Below are 15,386 nucleotides of genomic sequence, written 5' to 3'. Positions count from 1 at the left end.
TTTGACAATAGGTATCAACTTTTGCCTGTTCGATTCAATCTGTTGTTTAGCTTTTGTATCTAACAGAATGTCAACACTAGATATTTTACCCTCAAAAACATTACAAAAATCTTCAGATTTGAATGGCAAGAATGTGGTATTTGCAACTCGAATGTTTTTTGAAGTCAGATATTGCATCTTTGTATTTGATTAATGGCTTGATGCAAAATATTCCTAACTGTTGATCACCTTTCCCACCACAGTCAGGACCAAAAAGTACACAAATCTTACAATATGCACCATTGTCCTTAGCACTATAGGCAAGCCAAGGATATGTTACAAACCAATCCCTTCTAAATTTTCTATTTTTGTTGCCTTGAGAAACCAGTGGAAATGAAAATGATGTGGAAGGGGTCCAATTTTCTTTGATAAATTTATATTTTTCTTCATTTGATAACTTTGAAGGTAACCCAGGTCCAACACAGTTCCCAATGTCTAGCGGATCCACAGAGAGAGAAGATGAAAAATGACATGTTGACTCACCATCATCGAAGTCGGGCACCTTATTTCTAAATTCATTAGTACTAGCATTGTCTAGCTGAAGCTTGTTGTCACTAATGCTTGTATGGCTGCTGACAGTTGAGGCACCAAATAAATATTTCTCTGCAACATGCTCCATATTTACAATGGTAGACTGAGGTTCTTCTTGAAGATATCGCTTTTCAAGTGTGGCACCTGAAAAAAAGGAAAACACTACTGTAAACCATAAACAGTATTGATTCTACATTAAAGTTATCAATGTGAATGTTTAGAAGTTTGTAATTTATACTCTTTATTTTATGATATTTTACACCATTGTTAAATTTAAAATCAAAAGTAAAATGTATTTTACTATTTTTAGTTTGAAATTCAATGATTAAATCGAAGTATCAAGACCAACAAATTTATAAACGATGTACTCATTGTTTAGTGGAAATTTCAATACTTTGTTAATTTAACATGGTTTATTCGAAACTTACCTTCAGGCTTCTGTTATCTTTGGTTCTTTCAAATATTTGGTTCGCTTCATTGTCTCTTTCCCGCTATCATTTGATACGTAAATATAGTTATTGTGCTATTTTTATGACGATGGAGAGCGACGCGATCGCTTAGAGAGTACAATGCACAGGAGTGAACTGCTCAGCTGAACTAGCCACCCGCCCTTCTCGTGACCTTGGCACAGGCGAGGGCGCGGCGCAGGTGCATGTATGATGAAGTCACGCTCTTAGGGGAAGGAGGGGAGAGAGAGGGTTGCAGAGAAAGCGACAGATAACTTCGCACCATACTACAACCAGTTCGAAACACATTGTCCTAATTCCTTTGGCGACAATAAGTACAACAATTTTAATTCAAAATGTACATTTATATTTTTTCTCTTTTACAATTTTATAACCTATGTTTATTGTTTACACATTGATAAGTAACACCAAATTTTGAAACATAACGGTCAAAAGGGGGGGCACGTGCCCCTTGTGCCCCCCCTCTAAATTCGCGCTTGTGCAGGCGCAGAAAGTAAGTGTGTTATTCGCATTTAGAAAGTTTGGTACTTGAAAAGTGAATATTTTATTGCTTAGTTTGGTTATCACGCTCTGCATTATTTTAACAAATTCTTCTTTAAATTTTGTTTCAAGAGTTTTGTATTATAAGTTTATTTGCAACATGAACATGAGAAAATATGAATTTAATTGTTACTGAGGTTAGCAGTGGCGAGGCGTGAGGTTTACATGAGGGGAAGCAACAACTCCGTTCACCCCAAAACATGTCCGGGGGGGGGGGGGGGGGCGTCCGGGGGCCCTCCCCCGGGAAAATATGGATTTAAAGGTACAAAAGGGTGCTATTTAAGTAGTTTTCTTAACGGAACATTGACTATTCCACAGGTAGAAAAATTGACATTTATCAATTTTTTATTTCTTTATTTTTTTAAATTATAAATTATTTTTGAAAAATAATAATGTTTGACTTACATTATTCTGATAATAAAATACCTACTCTACATTATTTATATACTAAGTGGGAGTGTAGTATCATCGATATCTGGTACAAAATATATAAACAGACAACACATGGCAAAGTAAGTACTTAAAATAAAGAGAATAACCTCATAAAAATGTACTAGAATAGTAAAAATTAAATGTTGGTATTTTTCGTACCAACACAAACGAAATTATCTTCATACGTGATCAGAAACTCTGTTAACTGGTACGTGTACCAATAAACTGGCACGTCAATCAGCCCGAGAGTTGCAATCTCGCTGGAGTGACTGTGAATAACTAATAGCAGTCCGCGGACCAATGGCCGGCACGGCTATCTGGGTGAAAGGTAGCCTGAATGTAGCTCGGCGCGTGGCAGGAAGCAGCTTCGTCGGCGAAGGCACCGCAGGGGAGCTCGATGTGCCCAGGATGCGAAGTGTAGACGAACTGCGGGCTGGAACTTGGCGGAGCTGTGGACTGCCGCGCGCGCAACGGAACTGAACAGCATCGTAACTCTGAAGAAAGATATGGCGGCACCTTCAAGTTGGAGCCCTGTTGGAGCCAGTGGTAGCCTGGGCGCAAGCGCGTAGGAACCAGGGGGGCGACCCAGGCGACTGCCCGGCCATAACATTTCATGGCCGGGCAAAGTGATGGTTTTGCCCGGCCATTGCATCAGATGAACAAGAGGCATTGTCTTCATTGCAATGCTAAGTGGTTTTGTGGGATTTTCTTGTCTGTGCGTTACTTTATTCTTCAAATAAATTAAGACATTTCGATAAGTGTACAGGCACAATAAATACGGCAACTGTTCTTGTTTTCTTCTAAATATTCACGTTTCACAGTGCTGATAGCGGAAATATTATAGTGGGATATAATACCAGTAAATATTTCCGCTCGTTGCAGTAGCTTACGCTCCGTTTTTGTCCACCCTTGTCTATCTATATCGGTGCATTATTTTTTTCCGCTCGTCGCTCGTGATTATTCCATCGAGTAATAAAAAAATTCCTTTGAATCTACAAATCATTGAACAAGAATTTATAAAGCAGATTTGCAGTTATTTTTAAGCATCTTCATTCGCCTATTCTGTGGGGTTCGCATTTTAAACTTATTCTTAAGGTGAGTCTGACAGTAAAAAAAATTAAAATATTGACTTTTTTAATTTTTAATACCAAAATAAAATGTTGACTTTCCTGAATAAATTGATTTTAGTGTTATTGCGAAAAACTTTTTTCCATTCTTAATTTTTTATTTATTAAAGTTGAACTGCATTTTTCGAAAAATTAATTTTTGTGACTATTTTAATTTTAAATGCTAAAAAAATTTAAAATTGAAGGTGCTTGTAATTTATGTACTCTGTGCAGTGGGCAAATTCAACACATTGCCTTTAAAATATATTCTACGAGGTGAAAACTGAAAAGTGAACACTGTTTTGTGATGCCGAGCCTTAAGTAAATTTGTTAAAAAAAAGTTATAATTTCTGCTAGTAGTACATTCTATTTTTATGCACGAAAGATGCTTAAATAGCACCATTTTGCTCCTTAGAATATTTTTTTTTTCTACCGGGATAGAGCACCCGGACACCCCCTTTGTTAAATCCACCACTTATAATGATACTCTCCTTTGCCCCCCCATTAAATATTTGCTTCCTACGCGCTTGCCTGGGCGGCGCGACCTTCAACCGTCCCGGGATTTTGGAGGACAAGAGGGTCCGACTCGCAAGATACTTCATTCACCTGAACGACTTACCCCCACCCTGGCTTGAAAGGTAGTTTGCTGTTGACTGGAAGAGGGAAGATGAAGATAGCGCAATGTCAGGCTGCCTTTCGCCCCGTGCGCCCGCAGTTCGAGCCGGTTTACTGGCTCGTCTGCCCACTTCTGTTTTAACTGTGGCTGCCTGGGCAGCTGTGGCTGGGCCGACGAGTGAAGTCGCCCACCCCTGGAGGCGCATGCGCCCTTGGTTAATAATAACCCAGGAGTGTCCAACAACTTAATGCGGGCCGCAAGGCCCAAGTACCCAACCACTGCATGGTTGATTTGTCAGCCCGTCCAACTCTTCTTACCTGGACCCTCTTCCCTCTTGTCCAGTAGTTCCCTGCTTGCTTAAAGCATGACATTTGATCCCCGCATGACCCGGCCCAGGGTTTTCCCTGTGTCTATGCAGGTTTTACCTGGGTCATATGAGTTAACTTTTTAAGTTAGACTTTCAGTGGGGCGTCAGCCATGGTGCCAATCGCTGCCATGGCTGGCCAGTAAACCCCAATTAGCACATGATGCACGCGCCCTTGTCCCGCATGGTTAAAAACCCGCATGGTAGAGTGTATAGGCTTCGGCCTGAGACACTGAAGCTGGGTGTAAGTGGGATCGATGTAACGTCAACTGGTTAAGTGGGAATCAATGGTGTACCATTCCAGTATGATACAACAGCAGTTGTAAAAATGTTGTTATATTAGAAAAAACATGAAAGTAGAAAAAAATATATTTTATTCATTAAACAAAAATGATAATATATTAAGGTACAAATAAATATAACAAATGTGCAGGCAACACCCATTAATCGTTGTGGTTTTTACAAACATGAGTATAAAACAGATGCTTGAAAAGAGAGCATCATGAACAATTTGCGCAATGAAATATGTGCCTGACGTAACACGTATTTAAGTACTGCGCATAAGGAAAATTCTCTTAATTAATGTACATTTAAAAAACCTTAGCAGGCAGACAAAAGTCATATAAAAGTCTCACGCAGAGCAAATTCGTTATCAAACAATTAAATATAAATATTAAAGCTTTAAATTATGTATTAAGTTTACACGCAACATAAGTTTTCATGGCCAATTTAAATGGGAATCGCGAACCCCAGCTAAAAGACAAAAATATTACGACAGGGAGGAAGCCCAATGCGCAAAACAAATAATCAAGCAAACACTCATGTAAATTAAGGTCGGTGGTAAACAAACAGACCATTAATGCCCGCGGAAATTACAAGGCAGAGATCCATAGTGGATTTAGAGCGAAGCTTCTAACATAACTAATCAACCATGAGCATAAGTAGCGCGGCCTCCTCCCAGCGGACTGCCTACGAGCGAGAGTGACTGAAGACAGTGCCGGCCTAAGCAAACTCGCGGCCTTATATACAGGCGAACTGTCTTTCGAGAACAATAGAGAAAAGCGGCGGAGGGGAAGGTTCGAGAAACGAGGAGAAGGGAAGACGGGAAGCCTCGGGAAAGGAGGGGAAGTGCGGAGGGGAAGGCTGGGGCAAGGTGGAGAAGGGGAAAGGATGGAGGGGAAGGGAGCGCTCTGCTAGCCCGGGAGGCGGCAACTGCTGCAACCCCCCCCCCCCCCCCTTAAGTGGCCCTACCCTGAGAGCATAAGATCACGAAGTCGAAGAACAATGCGAAGCCACGCAAGCTGCAAAAACATGGATGCTGGAACGCCAGCATGAAGAAATCTTTAGTGGCTCGCAGCTCGAGCCGAAACGTTGACGATTCCAGAAGCGGGGCAGAAGACGCCATCAGTGTCGCTTGGTGCAGGGAATCCGTGAGTCTCAACCACCCAGGCCTAGGTGGGACTCCAGCGGAACCCGCCGTAGACCGAAGTGCCGAGGCAGGCAATCCAGAGCGGCAATCATCGTAGATGAGGGATCACCTCTGATGGGCTCTGGAGCATCCAAGCGCTCACAGGAGCGCGAAGGCGTTCAAACTGGAGACTGCCGGTGCTCAACAGGGCACCTCAACAGGGGGCCTGCATCCGGGCGCCGCGAAGGAGCCATGCCATCAGGCAAGAAGTCGAAGCGAAGATTGCTCTCAGGGGGACACGTCCCGGCGGGGGGAGGCGAAGACGACGACGACGCCCCGAAAAGACGTCTCTCCTCGAGGCGAAGAAGAAGGCTGGTAAAGATCGTAGAGATGCGGGGCCAGCAGAGCGAGGGCAGGGGAGAAGATGATGGCGCGCCAAACTAAAAAGGGAAAAAAAAGGGAGAGCCGCAACAGCAAACACAACAAACAAACAACACTGAAACTTAATAATAAAACAGTTATCTAAACGCAAGCTTAATAAACACTCTCAAGTAATAATAGCAAAATACTTTAACTCACAAAGGCCTTGACTTGACTCACATAAGCCTTCTTAAACTTATGTTTAAACTTACATGACTTAAGTAACAAGGTATTAGCGGCCAAAATCCTATGCACACTATAAGGTCCTTCATAGGGAGGCAAAAGTTTCACATTTAATTTACTGGCCAAAGAAGGGAGGGTGAAGCTGCGACAGAGAACAAGGTCTCCGACTTTGTAACCATGAGGGGATCTGGATTTGTTATAAGATTCAGCGACAGCCTGACGGGCCTTACGTAAATTGCAAGCTACCGAGTCGAGCACACTGTCAAGGCCCGAGGCATCGAGGGCGGAGTCGAGAGGGGGAAGGCCCCACTGGTTAAGTAAGGGATGAGTGAGCTCACGCCCAAGGAAGGGAAGAGAGGGAGGAAATCCAGAGGAGGAATGAGTAGCAGAGTTCAAACCCACGTTAATATAATCCAAATCGGAATCCCAAAGAGTTTGGTCAGAACGATAGAAGGATATAAGGATGCTCTTCAAAACCTTATTTACTCGTTCGACCATGTTACCCTGAGGAAAGTAAGCAGAGCTATAGATGGGTTTCACAGCCCATTCAAAAAGAAAATCACTGTAAACAGAAGATCTGAAATAAGGAGCATTGTCAGAAACCATGATACAAGGGGGACCAAATAATTTAAACACCTGTTCTCTAAGAACCCTAACGATCGTAGCAGCCTTCATGTTTTTGAGAGGAAGGAGAATGACAAATTTCGAAAAAATGTCCAGAACCACTAGTAAACAGATATTTCCCTTTTTGGACCGGGTAAGAGGCCCAAATATGTCGATATGTAAAGCGTGCCAAGGAGCAACAGGAGGATCGGCGGCATAGAGCCCTACCTTGGAGTTGTGAGGGGGCTTTGATACTTGACAGTCTACACAAGAGCGAACATAGCTACGAACATCGCTCAGTAACTCGGGCCAGAATAAATGCGCGGAAATCCTGCGCTGGGTTTTCTCGATACCCAAATGGCCACCGAGAAGTGAAGAATGAAAATAAGCCAATACCATGGCCCTTAAGGCGGCTGGAACGACTGCCTTGCGAGCTCTACCTGAAGTTCCAGTAAAGTAAAGTAAACCCTGTTCTTCAATATAAGGCACAGGCCTTTTGTGATGAAGATCTCTACGAATCTCCTGGCAAAAAGGGTCATTGCTCTGACATTCTCTAATATTTAAGTATGACTCTGGAAAAATTTTACAAACAGAGAGGAATTCAGTTCTCTCAGAATAGTCTTCATCAACAGGCTCAAACTCATCAGTACAAAACATACGGGAAAGAGAATCAGCAATAATGTTTTCTCTACCTGGGATGTGATGAATGGAAAATCGGAACCGCGACAACCGAAGGATCCAACGACCCAACTTACCCAGCTGGTGTGGGTGGTTAAATAGCCAACTAAGGGCTTGGTTGTCGGTAAATAGGTCAAACTCGTTAGCATCCAAATAATTTTCGAATTTTTCAAGAGCAAAGAGGCACCCAAGGGCCTCCTTCTCGTACACACCCAGGCGCTGCTCAGATTCCGAAAGAGAATGGCTTGCAAAGGCGATGGGTCTGATCTTACCCTCTTCCAAATGACCTAAAACTGCTCCAAGGGCGATAGAAGAGGCGTCAACCTGAACTGCGAAGCGTCTACTGAAATCGGGTAAAATAAGAACTGGAGGAGAGGCCATACAAGTCTTCAAGGCCTGAAAAGATTTTTCTTGTTCAGGACCCCACTCAAAAGCTACATTCTTTTTTCGAAGGTGATTTAAAGGAGCACTTAGAGAAGCAAAATTATGAATAAATCTGGAAAAGTAACCCAGCATGCCTAAAAAACGCTGAACTCCCTTAATGTTGATAGGCTTAGGAAACTGTACAATGGGTGCAATTTTATCTGGATCCATGAGGAGGGTTCCCTGAGAAATGACATAGCCAAGGAATTTTACTGACGTCTTTGCCAAAATGACCTTATTAGGGTTAACAGTCAGATGAGCAGCTCGTAAACGAGTAAGGACTTCTGTTAAGTGGGCAATGTGATCGTCAAGAGTATCGCTATACACAATAATATCATCGACATAATTAAACACAAATTTATACTTAAGGTCCTTTAGTACATGGTCCAAAACACGACTCATGGCCTGACTGCCAAAATTAACCCCCATGGGTATGCGATTAAATTCAAAATGGCCGAACGGGGTGGAAAAGGCGGTATATTTACGACAAGAAGGATCCAGGAGGCATTGATGGAAGCTTTGATTTAAATCAATAATTGAAAACACCTTGGCCTTGCCTAAGTGCTGCAAGGCACTTTCTACAGTAGGGAGGGGATAAACATCCTCCATGGCTATTTTACGATTCAAGGGAATGTAGTTGTGAACCATTCGCCAATTAACCCCATCCTTCTTACGCACTAGGAAGGTGGGAGTGCTAAAATCAGAAGTGGAAGGAGAAATAACGCCAGCAGACAAGAGCTTATCTACGATATCATGCATGGCCTGAAGTTTAGGAGGGGAAACCTTGTGATATTTACTGCGAACCGGAGTTTCATCCTTCAAGTAAAACTTGTAGGGCAAGATGTCGCAGCGTCCGATTTTAGGAGAAATGACATCGGAAAATCTATGCACAAGGTTGGCAACGGCTTGCTTCTGTAGAGAGTCGTTACTATCACGACATTCAAAAATGACAGGCTTAGAAGAGTCGAAAGTTAAAGGGATTTTGACAGTAGGTGCGAATCCAAAAGAAAGCTCATGAAGACCAAAATTTAAAACTGCTTTAGTCTTGCCCAAAAAATCTAAACCCAAAATAAATTCAGGGTGTAAATCAGAAATGACAGCGAATTTCCAGTTCCAGGAAAAATGTTTAATCTTTAAATGTAAAGTGACTGACTTGTTAGATCGAATGCATTCACCATTTGCAACACAAATATTAACTGGATCATTGCAATACACATGTGAAGCAATAGTAGGAAACATTTTAATTAAATTCTGCAAAAAACCTTCGCTAATAACCGAATGGGTGGCGCCAGTGTCAACTAGAGCCGGAAAAGAATGCTCCTGAATATGAATTGGAAGAAAATGCAAATAGACTGGCACAGAGGATTTTTTAATAAACCGACAGAAACGACCTCTCTTACGTCCCGTCAGACGGAGTTTCCCGGACACTTAGCCCGGTAATGCCCTGTTCCCTTACAGGAAAAACATTTCCGGTCATTGTGCGGTATGAATGGCTGACCGCAGTCTTTAGAAATATGTCCAAATATGCAACAGTTTGCACAGCGAGTGCGTACATTTCTTTGATCGCACTGTACATGACCTGTGGCTTTAAGAGCGGAGGCGGCAGCAAGGTGGGCGGGAGCACTTACACGAGGCGAAGAGAATGCGCCCGCTGCCGGCGCGCTAATGCGTTCAGTGTTGTGTGACTGAGTGTGTTGCCGGAATGCACCCCGACTAGGATTTGAGGGGCGATAAGAATGACATGCCTTATCATTTGCCTCTGAGCGAAATGTGGGTAACGAGCGAACCTCGCACTTACAGTCGCGAGGTTGCCACTTACTATCAGTGTCACGACGTGATGGAAATTCCGTCTCGTATTTAGAGACGGCTAACAAACGGGCCTCTATTTCACTACCCCAGGCTCGTAAAGAATCAAGGGTGGAAGGAGGAGTTAACATGCTAGCAAGACTGAGAACACGAGGGGCAAAGTTACCTAAGACAAGCTGAACTAATTCCGCCTCGGGGGTATCAAGTTCCAACACATCCGCGTACGAAAGTACCGAATCAATGTACTGAGTCACCGACTCATCGGGGCGCTGAAAGCGAAAGACTAAGTCTCTCTTGCAGGCGTCCAACACCCGGGGGGGGCAAACTCCCCTCAGCACAGATAACTTAAATGTGTGAAAATCCGACTTTTGCACAATAGCCTCAGTTAGCCTATTCACAAATATACCAGAACACTTAGTTAAGAGCGCCTTCATAAACGCCTCAGAAGGAACCAGGTTCAGCTTAATGAGGCGCTCAGCCTCATGAAAAAATTCAAGAACACGCTTAGGCTCACTGCTGTCAAGAGCGGGCATACACTTCAAAGAGGAAAAGAACAACTTTTGAGAAAAGGAATGAGTGGGAGCAGGACTTACTTCCAGTGAGGCTTCCACCTCGCCCCTCACAGGTGTGACGTCACTTCTGTCACGCATAAACCGAACGAGTCGGGCACGCAAGGTCGTGACAGTGTCGCCCGACTCGGCAGGCAGTTGATTTTCTTCACAGTACCGGACAAGTTCATCCCGGTGCAGCTGATAGATCCATGTGACTCCAGGGCGGCTCATGGTAACAGAGAACAAACAACAAAGTAACAACTGCCGAAGCAGAGTCGCGCAGACGTTGAAGCTGGGTGTAAGTGGGATCGATGTAACTTCAACTGGTTAAGTGGGAATCAATGGTGTACCATTCCAGTATGATACAACAGCAGTTGTAAAAATGTTGTTATATTAGAAAAAACATGAAAGTAGAAAAAAATAAATTTTATTCATTAAACAAAAATGATAATATATTAAGGTACAAATAAATATAACAAATGTGCAGGCAACACCCATTAATCGTTGTGGTTTTTACAAACATGAGTATAAAACAGATGCTTGAAAAGAGAGCATCATGAACAATTTGCGCAATGAAATATGTGCCTGACGTAACACGTATTTAAGTACTGCGCATAAGGAAAATTCTCTTAATTAATGTACATTTAAAAAACCTTAGCAGGCAGACAAAAGTCATATAAAAGTCTCACGCAGAGCAAATTCGTTATCAAACAATTAAATATAAATATTAAAGCTTTAAATTATGTATTAAGTTTACACGCAACATAAGTTTTCATGGCAAATTTAAATGGGAATCGCGAACCCCAGCTAAAAGACAAAAATATTACGACAGGGAGGAAGCCCAATGCGCAAAACAAATAATCAAGCAAACACTCATGTAAATTAAGGTCGGTGGTAAACAAACAGACCATTAATGCCCGCGGAAATTACAAGGCAGAGATCCATAGTGGATTTAGAGCGAAGCTTCTAACATAACTAATCAACCATGAGCATAAGTAGCGCGGCCTCCTCCCAGCGGACTGCCTACGAGCGAGAGTGACTGAAGACAGTGCCGGCCTAAGCAAACTCGCGGCCTTATATACAGGCGAACTGTCTTTCGAGAACAATAGAGAAAAGCGGCGGAGGGGAAGGTTCGAGAAACGAGGAGAAGGGAAGACGGGAAGCCTCGGGAAAGGAGGGGAAGTGCGGAGGGGAAGGCTGGGGCAAGGTGGAGAAGGGGAAAGGATGGAGGGGAAGGGAGCGCTCTGCTAGCCCGGGAGGCGGCAACTGCTGCCCTTGGTTAATAATAACCCAGGAGTGTCCAACAACTTAATGCGGGCCGCAAGGCCCAAGTACCCAACCACTGCATGGTTGATTTGTCAGCCCGTCCAACTCTTCTTACCTGGACCCTCTTCCCTCTTGTCCAGTAGTTCCCTGCTTGCTTAAAGCATGACATTTGATCCCCGCATGACCCGGCCCAGGGTTTTCCCTGTGTCTATGCAGGTTTTACCTGGGTCATATGAGTTAACTTTTTAAGTTAGACTTTCAGTGGGGCGTCAGCCATGGTGCCAATCGCTGCCATGGCTGGCCAGTAAACCCCAATTAGCACATGATGCACGCGCCCTTGTCCCGCATGGTTAAAAACCCGCATGGTAGAGTGTATAGGCTTCGGCCTGAGACACACTTAGTCTCCCTACCTAACACTCCCAACACACTTAGAATTAAATTAGGTTAGGAAAAATTTAAAACAATAGTGGAGTACTAAGGCACAACCCCGATATTTTAGATAGTGCATTAAATAAGAGAGTTCAAACGGGATTCGAACTCAGAGTCCTTCACGAAATGTCGTCTGACCACTTTCCAGTACGTCTACTATTCGATGACGTTGACACTGACATCAGTCCTCCGAGAAAAATTAAAGACTACAAGAAAGCCGACTGGAGAGGCTTTCAGACGTATTTAGTCGATAATTTGCCTGCAGCCGATGCTGCCAACTTCGAATCAGCAGTCACTGAACTTACAGTTAAAATTCAAACTGCAATTAATTCGTGCATCCCAGAAAAGGTGGTTAGATTTAAGCAAGATGAACTGCCGGTGTATATTAGGGACTTCATTTCTCAGAAAAATAGTTTAAGGCGCGAATACCTATATACTCGACGTAGGCAGCGCGACATTTAAGCGCGAATTAATGAATTACAGAAAATAATTTCCGAGGAAATAACTCTATGGAGGAGCAGCCAATGGGAGACGAAAGTCTCTCAGCTACAGGTGCAAGATGGTAGCACCTGGAGTATGACAAAGCGGTTCCTCCATAAGATAGATAAAATACCTCCGCTACAAACTCGCACTGAGTTCGCTTTTACACCGACAGTAAAAGGCACAAGCCTTAGCGAATACCCTTGAATTAGCCTTTCAACCTAATATCGAACCCTGTCATCCGCAATTTAATGCCGGAATATACAGAGACCTTACAATTAAACTTAATCAGCCTTTAACTTCAAAACCTTACTTAACTCAATCTCAGGAAGTTAAACAGGCTATCAGGCGTATGAAACCATGTAAGGCACCGGGAAACGATGGCATTCAGGCAGTAGTCCTTAATAAACTGCCCGACGAAATTTTAGAATATCTAGCTCAATTAATAAATGGAATACTTAAACTACAGTATTTTCCATCGCAGTGGAAAGAAGCGAATGTGATAGTTTTTCATAAATCCGGAAAAGACAAGACACTGCCCCAAAATTATAGGCCCATTAGGCCATTAGTCTGCTGAGTACATTGTCAAAAGTAGCCGAATGCATAATTCTGCAGCGACTAAATGCTCACGTTAAAGAAAATAACGTACTGCCGGACAAACAATTTGGTTTTCGCAGCGCGCATTCAACAACGCATCAACTGGTCTGTATGACAGAACAAATAATAACTGCGTTCAATCAGAATAGCTATAATCTCGCAGCGTTTTTGGACATAGAAAAAGCCTTTGATAGAGTACTTCATGAAGGCTTAATTTATAAATTATATAAAACTGGCTTCCCCGATTGTTATATTAAATTACTGGCCTCGTATTTAGAAAATCGATCGTTTAGTGTCCCGACAGAAGGAGCACAGTCCGATTTAAAAATAATTAAAGCAGGAGTCCCGCACAAGGCAGAATTTTGGGTCCGGTTTTATTCAATATTTATATCCATGATATGCCTAAGCCCGCACACCGATCAGTTCAGTTTGGCTGCTACGCGGACGATACGGTATGTTTAGCAGATCTTGTATTCTAGAACTCGCAGCAGACAGATTGCAAAACGCGTTAAATTCAATAGAACAGTGGTGCACAAACTGGCGAATTAAGGTAAAACCTACTAAATCAGAAGCTATAGTTTTTACGCGTAAACATCTCCTGCCACTCGAAGATAGGCCACGACTAACACTTTTCAATGAGCAAATTCCTCACAAAAATGTGGTTAAATATTTAGGCGTGCACATGGATAGGAAACTACTATGGCGCGATCACATAGAGGCGAAAAGATAAACAGCTTTCGCTAGGCTCATGGCCGTCTACCCCGTCATGAGCAGACGATTAGGTAGCTCTGTTAAAAACGGTTTAATAATTTATAACGCGCTAATAAAACCAATAATCACGTACGCAGCGCCGGTGTGGGCAACAGCAGCGGAATCTCACTTAATCAAGCTACAGAGAATTCAGAATAAGAGTATTTGTATTGCGACAGACGCGCCTGTGTATTGCCCCGTCAGGGCCATGCACAGAGATCTCAAACTCGAACTTTTAAAACATTATTATTTCCGAACTGCGCAAAAATTCTATGATAAATGTGCCATAAGCAGAAACCCATATATTTCATCACTGGGCGAACAAGATCCAGAGTTGCATGGAAAATATAAAATGCCAAATTCAATCTTGGCTCACAGACCTCCGTAGTGTGCTGTGGCTGGCTGAGCGATCGGCCAATCAGCGCGACGCAGTTTTTTTTTTTTTAATTCTCCCTCGAGTTGAAACTTTAAAATTATAGACAACATTAAAATGAAATAATTTGCTAATTCAAAATGGTCCGAAGCACGCAGGTGTAGGTTTGGCTCCCGGGAGTTCACTGCCTGTTGTGTTAGGGCTGACTCCCTATGTCCGATGGGCATGGCCCGCCTGGCAGGCTTCACCTCCAGTGCCGGTTGTGTTTCTGAAGACATGGGATTTTGAATTGGGTAACATAAATTCATAATAATAATAAACTAATATAGTTCAATGTTCTTAAACTCTTAAAATATAGTCTGCTAATTCAAAATGGTCCGAAGCACGCAGGTGTAGGTTTGGCTCCCGGGAGTTCACTGCCTGTTGTGTTAGGGCTCTGACTGCGTATGTCCGATGGGCATGGCCTGCCTGGCAGGCTTCACCTCCAGTGCTGGTTGTGTCTCTGAAAAAAAAATGGGATTTTGAATTGCAAGCTTGCAACAAATACCAAAATGCGAATAGGTCTTTACTTAATTCACCTGTAACTTTATACACCGACAGTTCCTCTATATTTAACTAGTAGTATAGTAGTAGATATTAGAGATTTGTACATTAGTAATAAGTCCTAGCTACTAAGTAATAGTTATCAAAAATATATATTTCTAAAATTATAATAAAATATTAACAAAACAAAATCAAAAAAATAATATTTATAGTTATTAGGGGGCCTATTTTAGTTTTATCTTAAGCACTGCACGTCCATCCCTGAGTTGGGTGTTTGCATATTTCGTAACGAAATGCCTAGTTTGTAAGTCATTTATCTTTTTTTCTGTATTAGTTTCTTAGTTTTTTAAGTGCTGAATGGCGGCGGAGTGAGTGGTCAGTGTAACCACTCACCACCAGGGGCGCTTGCGTCCCTGGTCAAATATTCCAGATACAAATAAAATTCAAAGCGGACCACGAGTCCAAGTGCCCAACCCCCGCATGGTAGACTCTTTTCTACTCTGTCCAACACTTCATCCAGACCATCCTCTGTCTCCTGTAAATTCCTACATGTAATGCATGCCAATTTGCATCCCGCATGAATGTGCCCTGGGTTTTCCCTGTGTCTATGCAGGTTTTACCTGGGCCCAACCTATCTCTAGTTATAGTCTAGATTTAAGAGTGAGGGGAGTTAGTCATGGCGCCAATCGTTGCCATGGCTGGCCAATCCCCTCCTAGCACATGATGCATGCGACCCTCTTCATGCATGGCTAATACCAGCATGACTAGGCGTATAGGCTTC

The sequence above is a fragment of the Bacillus rossius genome, chromosome 1, assembly GCF_032445375.1.
Source record: "Bacillus rossius redtenbacheri isolate Brsri chromosome 1, Brsri_v3, whole genome shotgun sequence".
NCBI lineage: Eukaryota > Metazoa > Arthropoda > Insecta > Phasmatodea > Bacillidae > Bacillus > Bacillus rossius.
Note: the sequence above shows the minus strand (reverse complement) of the source record.